At 37.5% G+C, this 10,919-nt stretch overlaps 1 non-coding gene across 1 annotated transcript; it reads left to right on the top strand.

Moving 5' to 3' along the window:
* The first annotated feature begins 5,425 nt into the window (after positions 1 to 5,425).
* Positions 5,426 to 5,532, top strand: LOC145007813 (small nucleolar RNA R71). Its single transcript, XR_013663177.1, has one exon. It is a non-coding gene; the product is annotated as a small nucleolar RNA R71 (small nucleolar RNA).
* Positions 5,533 to 10,919: the final 5,387 nt, after the last annotated feature.

Raw genomic sequence — 10,919 nt, 5'->3', positions numbered from 1 at the left:
TGTCATCCAAGTCACAAGCTTTAATGATTGCCATTGTTTCAGCTAAACTTAGACGATTGAGGTCTTTTGTTTTCTTGATCATAGCAACATTCATATCCCATGATTTTGGCAAGGAATTCAACAACTTTTTGTTGATTTCAAATCTCGGCACAAAAATTCCTGTGCAACTAATTTCAGTAGTGAGTGCGGTAAATCGCTATAACTGAGCTTCCAGGGTTTCACCAAGATAATGATTTAACACATTGAATTTTTGTCTTAGCATATCCTGACGGCTCTGTTTCATGTCTTCGTTTCCTTCGTAGACTTCAATTAGAGCTTCCCATAGTGCTTTGGTTGAATCATATTCTCTGAAACCTTAAGCTATATCGGGAGATAAAGCCATGGTCAGAGTAGCCAAAGCCCTATCTTGTTCTTCCACTTTTTCAAAATCCTCATCAGTTTAGTCTGCAAACATTTTGTCAATTATTGTTCCATTTGCAAGTGTGGTAGCAATCTTGACAGGTCCTCTGCGAATGCTACGCCATACTTTGAAATCTTTCATCTTTATGTATTTCTCAATCCGATATTTCCATTCTAGGAAACCTTTGGTAGATAACAGGCGTGGAATATGTGTGGTTGTTCCTATTATGGAATCCAGTTAAGATGGATTGTTGAGTTTTGTGAGTCCTTCTTTTTGTTTGTTGTTTTTGGCTTTTTAGAAATGAATAGATCGAAAATTTAACAAGAAATATGATTTAAAATTAAGAAGTTCAAGCAACTAAGAAGTTTACGGCTGCACAAGGAACACAACCGTACACGCCAACCGTACATTACACTCGTACACACAACCATACTCTTCAACTGTACACCTCAATTGTACACTTCAACCGGACACTCTAACCGTTCACTCGATTACATTCAACGATATTTAATGGAGTACGGCCGTACACGCAAGTTCGACCGTACACGCTTCAAATAAGCTCAACCATACACATTGGGTTTAACCGTACACACCAAAACACTTGAATTTCCGAGTAAGTTTTGATTCTATGCTTTTGAATGTTGATCAGAAGCAGAAGCTCAATAGGTAATCTCGAAATAGTATAAAAAATGATGAAGTTTTCTGGTCGTACACACACGAAGATCAAATTTGACACTGATTTGGCTCTGATACCAATTGTAAGTCCTGGTTTCTAGGATCCAAACCAATGATCAAACAGATAGCAATCAATTAGAATAAGAATGGAGTAGAGGAAAGATTAAACCAAGCATGCACACGTTAATATCAAAAAACGCCAGGTGCACCTCGGATACACACACATACGTCACCCTCAAACTGACACTGACACAAGCTATTTATAGGACCACCAATTGTACACGCGTGTACAGCCGTACACCCATGTATGTCCGTACACAGGGTGTACGTACACACGAGTCTGGTCGTACACAACCACAAAACAAGCTACAAACACCATTACAAAGCCCAAAATCCTACCAAGACCTATACAAGATGGATGCCTAGCCCAAACCACTATATTATGACCTATCATAATGTACAGTCTTTCCACACTTGTAGCTTTCTGAAAGTGCATCTTTCTGCACTTCTCGCATCACATCGCTTTATTTCGTCCTCGTATTAGTTTCTTCAAATCAGACTTCGAGAATTTACTTTTATTGTTGGACCTCGAAGATCCATCAAACTTTCTTTTCTCACCAACCTCAGTTCTTTCCACGCCTCTTTCCCTAAACTGGGTCTCAACATTCTTGGATGCTCTAATGGTTACCTTCAACGTGCTTTCCATATTTACTACTGACCCATAGTCTGATGGAAATCTGTTAGCAAATTTCTCTATCTTAGCGAGTTCAATAGGCACCTAGTAGGGAAATAACTTCATTCTTTAAGTGAATATGGTGGCATAGTCATCAACACTCATCTTTCCTTTCTTCAAGTTCCGAAATTTATTATTCAGATTTATCTCTAAGTAGTACTGCATTTTCAACTACTCCATGAACACTTCTCAAGACATTTTCAGGGCTTCTCCTTGTGGCATTGTATCTGCCAATAACTTCCACCAACTCAAGACTCCGGTCTTTAGTTGTCTGACTACAAAGACGGTTTTCTGATTGTCGCTACAGTTGCAGCTTTCAAATACCATCTCCATTTCAGAGATCCAGTCCATAATCTATATAGGATCTGGGCTTGTAGAAAGACTTGGTGGTTTGGCACACAAGAAGTTCTTATACATACATTCATCTCTGTTGATTCCCCTCTCCGGGTCATTCCTTCTTGCCATTGGGGGTTCCAATTGGATCACAGTGCAACTGTAATTTCCTTCCTCTGACTGTTCGGCGATTAGCTCAAGTTGGATAATGGTCACAATAGGTTCATTCCTATTTACTTGCAACATCTACCTTATCGCTTCCTTCTATTTGGCCATCATAGCCCGAATCATGGCTTATTGATGCGTGCAAATAGTTACACCTAATTTTACCTACTATCCTACTAGCTATTCGACCCATTTGTTCCTGAAATAAACAATAACAGACAAAACAAACCAAACCCACCAAGATATTAAATAACAAAACAAAGAAAAAAACCGGTTTCTCAGAATCCACATCGTGGGTTTCAAATCCACGTTGTGGACATGGTTCATGTCGAGAATACAGATCGGTACAAGTAGGGTCAAAACTAACCAACAATAGGACTTAGGGTTTGTTTATCCTATATATCTAAGGTCTTACATCATACAAGCATTCGAAATTCATCAACCAAGTGACACAATTCTGGGTATTTTAACTCTAAGACAAACCCTAAAAACTAAATGCATAAAATGAGGGGAAATTAACTAGATTAAGGAATGTAACACTTACCAAATGCAGTTAGGAAACAAATAAAACCGTAAATTTTGGAAGTAAAATGCAAAAAATCGGTTGTGGGGTTGCTCGTTCTTCGTCCATGCGTGTGTTAGGCAAATGGGATTTGTCAAAAGGTAAGTAACCTATACTGGTCCCCCCCCCCCCCCCCCCGATGACTTTTTAAAGTCCATGTCGTGGATTTCAAATACACGTTGTGTGCTCATCTATTGGGCTTAGAATCATCAGGCCATATGAATTTACCATGACGTGGTGTCGCTAAAATGACAAAAAGAGCCAAAAAAATTAGCACTTTAATTTTGTCTAAAAAAAATTTCAAACAATATTTATGAACCCCCACACTAGATTTCTGCCTTTTCTATCCTTAAGATGACTTAGATGATTATTATCCTAAAAATAAACTAGAATTTCAAAAACTAAAAATGCAAAAACAAAAAGAATTTCAAACTGAGCTCGGGTTGCCTCCCGAGAACCGCTTCTTTTTGTTGAATTCATGAGCCGGACTCTGTGCCGCTTCACGTTGAAATTGTCCGAGAATCCATCACCAATTGCATCTTTAATATTTTTCCTTCCATTTCCTTTTATAAGCTTGAACTCGTCTAAGATAGGCCTTTTTAGAATTTCCTTTGTTACCCTTCGCATCCGTTTCTTCATTCTACCTCTTAACTCCTTTATTCACCATAAGTTTATGTCCCACTTCTTCTGCATTCTTTAGTTCCACGGGTACCATCTTCTTGTCCAAAGTTAGTCTCTTCTCTTTGGAAGTAACCTCATACTCATCACTTGATACTAAGTCTTCTTCACCCTCTTTACTTACCCAAGATGTCGGAATTTTACAAGCAATTATTTCAAAAACCATTGGAATAGATGCTCTCGGCTTTGTGCATTTAACTTGTTGAATCTCTTCTTCTATAAGTTTTTCCAGTTCCTCAATTTCATTTTCTTCATCAGTGTTGAATACTTCACCTTGAGCATCATTATTTTAAAAAACATCTTCCACTCTAAAGGTAACTTCATCATCTCCCACTCTCAGAGTATATTTTGACTCGCAAATGTCTACCAAGGCCCTAGCAATATTTAGTAGAGGGAAACCAAGAATGATTGGGACATTTTCATCTTCCTTCATGTATAAAACGATAAACTCAATTGGAAAAACAAATTTCCCATTTTTTACCAAAATATCTTCTACGATGCCTCTTGGATGAGTTACTGAACGATTTTCCATGTGAATTGTCATTCTTGTAGCCTTCAAATCTGGAAGATTAAGCTTTTGATTGAATGAAAAAGGCATTAGATTTATGCTAGCTCCATAATTGGCCAAAGCATAAGTCTTTGTATTATTTCCAAATTCACACAAAAGAGTGAGGCATCCAGGATCTCCCATTTTCTTTGGCAACTCCCAATATTACTTTAGAACATTGCTCACTTAGTATCACCTTGCTATTTTTCTCTAACTGTTGGTGAGTGTCTAATAAGTCTTGTAAAAACTTCGTATATTCAAGAACTTCAGACAATGCTTCAATAAAAGGACTATTTATGGAAATACCCTTCACTTGCTTCATAATCGTCAAGTGTTCCTGCTCCAGTGGGTGAATATGAGCTCGAGGCAGAAATGGTAAAGGAGGACGATACGCTTGAACATCATTAAAAATTTTCTGTTCAGACCCTCCCAATGTCGTGAAACTTGAATCCCCACGTCGTGAGTAAGATGTTTCAACAACATTTTTTCTTTGAGTTTTAACTTCTTCGACTTTGGTCCAGATTGATGTGGATCGACTTCAAATGCTTCAAGGAACTCATAGATGGTATCCTCTTCAGTTTCGATCACCATAACATGTGGTTGAGGCTTTTTCTTGGGAATTTTTGGAGACAATTTTTCATTTACCAAAATTGTTAGATGACCAAGTTGGGCTTCAATATTTTGGATCGATGCTTGATGATTTCTTAGCAATGCTTGCTGGTCTCGCATGAGATTTTGATGTTCCCTTATCACAACATCAGTGTCACTATGTCTTTTCTCCGAAGCCTCCATGAACCTATGTAGCATAGACTCAATATCAACTTTATTTTCAGGTGGTTGTTCTTTTTGATAAAAGCCTTTATCAAGTTGCCTATATTTTTCTTCTTTTTTCTTTTTATACTCATCATATGGCAAGCACTATTTCTTTGGCTTCCTCCAACCTGCATTATACTTATCTCCACTCGAGTAGCAAACTTGAGCCTTTTTTTCTCGTCTTCATGTAAGTGGAAATCTTTGGTCGAGTGTGGACCATTACATCTTTCACAACCAACTCTAATAGCATGAATTGATTGGTCTATCTTTATCATCCTTCAGTCCATAGTGTTTAGCATGGCTAGAACAACATCCATGTCTTCAGAAGTTCCACTACCAATTCCCTTCGCCCCATCATGTTTAGGATTATGTTGGTCACAAGAATGCTTGGAAAACTCTTCAATTATTTCCTTGATTTCATCTGGATTTATTTTATTCAATGGCCCTTGAGAATCAAGGAGTTGCCTTGTCATGACATTAACCCCATCATAAAAGATAGATACTTCTTGTTGCTCATTCAAGTCATTTTGGGGGCAATTCCTTATCAATCATTTGTAGCGTTCCCATGCTTCGTATAGTAACTCCCCTGGTTGCTGCTTAAAATTTTCTATGGCTTTCTTTAGTTTAGCAACCTTGGAAGGTGGGTAAAAGTGTTCTAGAAATTGGTCACACATCTGTGCTCAAGTAGTAATTGCATCGGGTGGAAGTTCTTCTAACCAATCTTTTGCAGATCCTTTGAAAATGACAGAGAGAATTCTTAGCAAAACTGTAGTGCGTGGAACATTTGGGACGTTAAAGTAGTTAGCATTGTCATTGACTTCATCTAGGTGCTTGTAAGCATCCTCATGATCCTTCCCAGAAAATAATACTTCTTTTAGTGCGGACAAAATGTGTCCCTTCAACTCGAATGTAGCGATGTCTGGGATTTCGGGCTGCACTAGACCGGGACTGGTGTCGTCTCGGATTCTCTTCTTATATGCTTCCATGGATATATCAACAATGTTTTCCATCTCGTTTTTCAGCTCGTCTTTGGGTTCACTATTTTCTAATTCGAATTCAGTTTTGGTCTCGTAATCGAAATCTTTTGGATTAGGATTTTGCTCAAAGCTTTCAATCTTGTTTTCGTCGTTCATTTGACTGCTTGACTCTCCTACGTTCTTTCCTTTCTTCTTTCCAAAACTTGATTTGAGGTCTCTGAAAGGTGACTTCTTTGGTTGGTTGGATTCTCCTACGTTTTGATCCGTCTTTTTGTGAAAGGCAGACTTTGGATCTTCAAGTGGTGGTATCAAAGGTGTGTTGGATCCTCGGGTCATCAACTACTGCAACAAAAAAATGTAAAACTGAACAAAAGTTCAATAAAAATGCTTACTGACTGCTCACCACGACTTGGTAAAGGGCACCACGTCGTGTTGTTGCAGAAAATCTAACAAAAACATGAAAAACGAAAGAAAATGTAAATGACTGAGCTCATGTCGTGAGTTCAGTACTGAATAAAAAACTAATACAAAGTTTTGACTTTTTGCAGGTTTTACGCCACAAAAAGGATCGATTAATCTAAAGAAAATAAATTAAAAACTAAAATAACCGTTTCCCAGTAACGGCACCCAAAACTTTGATGTGTGTAAATAGTTACACCTAATTTTACATACTATCCTACTAGCTATTTGACGAAGGTCAGTGTACCCTTTCGTAAATAGTAAAGCACAACAGTCGAGTAGCAATCTCAGGGAACGAAATTATTTACTTAAGCTACTTACTATTAAATTAACTTAAAATTCTTAAGCAAAAGTAATATGTTTTTTTTATCTAATTTTGCAAGTTTAGACAAACTTAAATTCTCGACAACTTATTCAATCAAATATCAAAAACACTTTTGTTAGTTCAAATCCACTTTCCCTCAATGATTAGCTACTAATTATGGACAATTCTCAATGGTTACCAATTAATATATTATTATCAATTCAATTCCAAATTACTAATGTTGAATTAATTCATGTAAAGCTATGCATGGTCGCACATAATTTAACACAGAATCAATTATTAATTTTTATTGGAGCTATGTAAAATTGACTAAGCAAACACAATATTATAGTCACAATATATGTTCTTTAGCACAGCCAAAATTAATACTTTAATTACTTTACTAAGATTTGTTGGATCCTTGCTCTAGCAATTTAATGATCACTAAATTACTCGTTGTCAAGTTCACGCAATTTAATATTCACTAAACTACACAGAACATGAGTTAAAGCAATTTAAGTATCAAAGTCTAACATGCTAGGTATTAGTAATCAAACACAAGCATTCAACCAACACGAAAAATCCATAATTAAATACTAATTAATGAGTTCAAGCTTCATCTAGCTAACAAAAGCAGGTATATTTAGCTACTCATAGTAACAAATGAACACATAATCTCAACTAATAAAGACATAGTAAATTGTACCAAACTAAGAATAAAGTTATGATCTTCTCCTTCTCCTTCCTTTAAAGCCAAAGCTTGATTTCTCTGCTAATTCTTCTGTGGAATTTGTATTCAGAACCCTCTAATGTCTATCCAACCTATCAAAGCCACCAATCACCATATATATATATATATATATATATATATATATATATATATATATATATATATATATATATATTTTCGGGATTTTGAACTCCACGTCGTGAATTTGGTTGAATCATTACCGGGCAAGGACATCGACTTTCTGTGTACGCATATTCCAGAATTGTCCACGCCACGTCATGTAATTAAAGTCCATGACGTGGCTTCAGTTTTTTCCGTGGTTTTTCTGTCATTTCAATCTCCAAGCCTTCAAAGTTCCATCACTTGTCACTTTTGGTCCTTGTTCTTCAAGATTGCTCATTTTGGCTGCAAAATACAATTTAATCTTATAAGTACCAGTTATCTATACAAATAATCAAAATATTAATCAAAAATCAAATATTGCCTAAAAATATGTATAAATATGGCAATATCACTTGTACTCCAGCCATTGTGATTGGCTCAGGTGCAGCCGCTACTACATGCACTTGCTTAATCACTTGGAGCTAAGGCTGCTCATTGACATTTGAATTGGCATTTCTGACTCAACTTTGAGTTCTTGTCATTTCGATCTATACACCAAATTAGGAAAATTTAGATCTTTATTTATGATAGACGTTTTAAATCCTCCTTATCACTCTGAAATGATACATGCTAGTTCTAATATCGTAGCCGAATGCTTAGAATCCTGAACACATAAGTTTTCCAGATCAGGTTGGCAATAGACCATAGATCCAAACAAAGAATATCATATAAAACATTTTTATAGCTATAACATAAAACATTTATCACATAAAAGCGTTTTAGGCATCTTTCCTAAAATAAACTAGTGCTCGTGTCTAAAGTGTAGTAGATACTCATCTCACAAATCATCGCTTAGAATTCTATGTTTAAGTCTAGAAATCCTACAAATTCCTAGTTGGCTTAAACTAATGCTCTGATACCAACTGTGACATTCCCAATTTCACAGCCACAAAAGACCGATTTGTTTATGCTTTATTTGAAAATCATAGTATATTTTTAAAGAAATATGTTGCGGAATTTGTTCCGAAAAATATGATAATGAACTTATCAAATCATTTCCAAAGAAATGTATTATATTAAAAACCTTGGGATGTTATTGTCAATATAGATCAAAAGTGTAAATAGAAACAATATAGGCCTTATAATATCTATTTATTCTAGTGGCCTATAATCTATTGATCTCTCATCAGACCATCACTCATGTGCTCTCTTGCCACTACCTGTAATGCAATAAACTGAGTTAGTCAGGCTTGGGAGCCTAGTGAGCACATAGGGTTTTCAACCCACAATAATTAAGTTTATTAATTTCATCAAATCAAACAACCTGATTACCCGTTCCCTTTATACTCACTTTCTATCCCTAGAGCATCTAAAGTAAGGGACCTAGCCTAAGGGTTTTCAGCCAGGTGACAACACTACTTAGGGGATTCCTCAGCATTACATGTCGAAGAAGGCAACCATGAGGGGGATGGAGTACACCTGGTGAACATGTAGTTCAAAAAAACAACTATAGGTTGTGAGCCTGCCAGCGTTCCACTGGACTGTCTAGAATAGTCCACGGTCGTCATCTATACTCTCCTGGATGATCGAGGCCTCTCATCATTATATTTCATCACACATCAACTGTTTTATCTACCCATGTTTTACCCAACATATTTGTAGATATAAAATACATATACAATTTAAATCATTTATAACATGTATAAATCGTTCATCCAGCATAGATATCAAGAACACAGATAATATGCACACATAGTACGTAATTTATATTAAATACTTCATATTTATGTGTAAGATGAAAATAACTATGCACTCACCTTAGTAGCGTGAATTGATAGAATCTAACTAGAAACGATCAATAATTCGTGATCATCGGGCTCGGGACGCGGAATGCCTTCAGCAAACGAGAGCGAGAGAGAGAGAGAGAGAGAGAGAGAGAGAGAAAGAAAAAAAAAGAATTTGGTGTAAGGAGAGCAAGGGTTGAACTTGCTATTTATAGGCTACCCAAAACATGTCCACATCGTGAAGGAAAGCTGTATTACCTCGTGGATTTGCCATTAGTGTCATAGCTTTGGAAGGTGTGAAGATACTAAATTCACGTCGTGAATCTTATGTCCATATCGTGGAGTCTTAACACATCACTCCTGTAGACTTGCCATCTACATTCTAGACTTGAGAAGTGTCCTAGATCACATTCACATCGTGAATCTTATGTCCACGTCTTGGAGCATGGGTGATCAGGGTTTCTGCCACGTGTCATAGTCTTAGATTGCTATATCTTCGAAAGCTCATAACTTTTGCATACGAACTCCGTTTTTGACGTTTTTTATATCCACGTGTAGGTGGACACATACTCTACAACTTTAACTTTCGTTTAGATCACTAAGTGTAACACCGTAAATTTCAAAACAAATTTTTCAATTTTTTTATAAAACATAATTCCATCAATATTCATAAACACAACCATTTTAATTATCCAAACAAGACAATACAAAATCCCAAGATCATAATATCAAGCTCCGAACGTGTGTGTGTGTACGGATCAAGCCGACGCCTTCCCGCGGTCGTCACTAGTACCTGAAACAATAACATCAAACACTGTAAGCACAAGGCTTAGTGAGTTCCCCAAAATACCACATACAACACATATTAGCCACTCTATGCTATAACTCTGTGGGTCCGTGCACCCAAACTCTATGAACCCTCAGGTTCTAGCTCTGATAGACATGCACCACATAAATCACATAGAAATAATGCAGTACAACACATAACATACATAGCATACAAATACTCTATCACATAACTCTAGTTACCTACTCTAGGTAAAGTATAGTGAGAAGACTCACCTCGCGTGTCTCGGTAAATCGTAAACCTGAAATCGCTAATCACTCGATCTGCCGAGCGGTAGTCCCCCTATAGCACAATACATCTCTAATTAACACTTTCCCAACTAGGGTTGACCATACTATAACAAGTCAATCCAGGTCAACGCTGGTCAACGGCCAACGGTCAACTTTGACCGGACTCGGCGAGTGCGCTATAGCGACTCGGCGAGTCTGAGCGTATACCCCAATTTCCTTGGAATCCTCCCCTGACACGTCGAGCATTCACTCAACTCGACGAGTTCCACCTGGCACGAGTTGTGGGGCCACCACGACTCAACTCGCCGAGTCTCAAGAACAACTCGGCGAGTCCAGTTTGACTCAGTCCACCTGTCCATTCTGGCTCCCCCTTGACTCACTGAGTCCACCCTCCCCAACTCGGCGAGGCCACTCACTGTGTGGTCGGGCAACATTCATGCTACTCGCCGAGTCTGTTCTTCGGACTCGGCGAGTCCGTGCCATGCACTGACTCAATCTTGCTCTAAAGGTCAGATCCAGTCCATTAATCCATAGATCTAGTCCCTCCAAGCTCATTTAGCACGTAAAGTTACAATCTTGA

The sequence above is a fragment of the Lactuca saligna genome, chromosome 7 (genome assembly GCF_052625555.1).
Source record: "Lactuca saligna cultivar CGN05327 chromosome 7, ASM5262555v1, whole genome shotgun sequence".
Classification (NCBI taxonomy): domain Eukaryota; kingdom Viridiplantae; phylum Streptophyta; class Magnoliopsida; order Asterales; family Asteraceae; genus Lactuca; species Lactuca saligna.
Note: the sequence above shows the minus strand (reverse complement) of the source record. Positions and strands in the feature narration are given on the sequence as shown.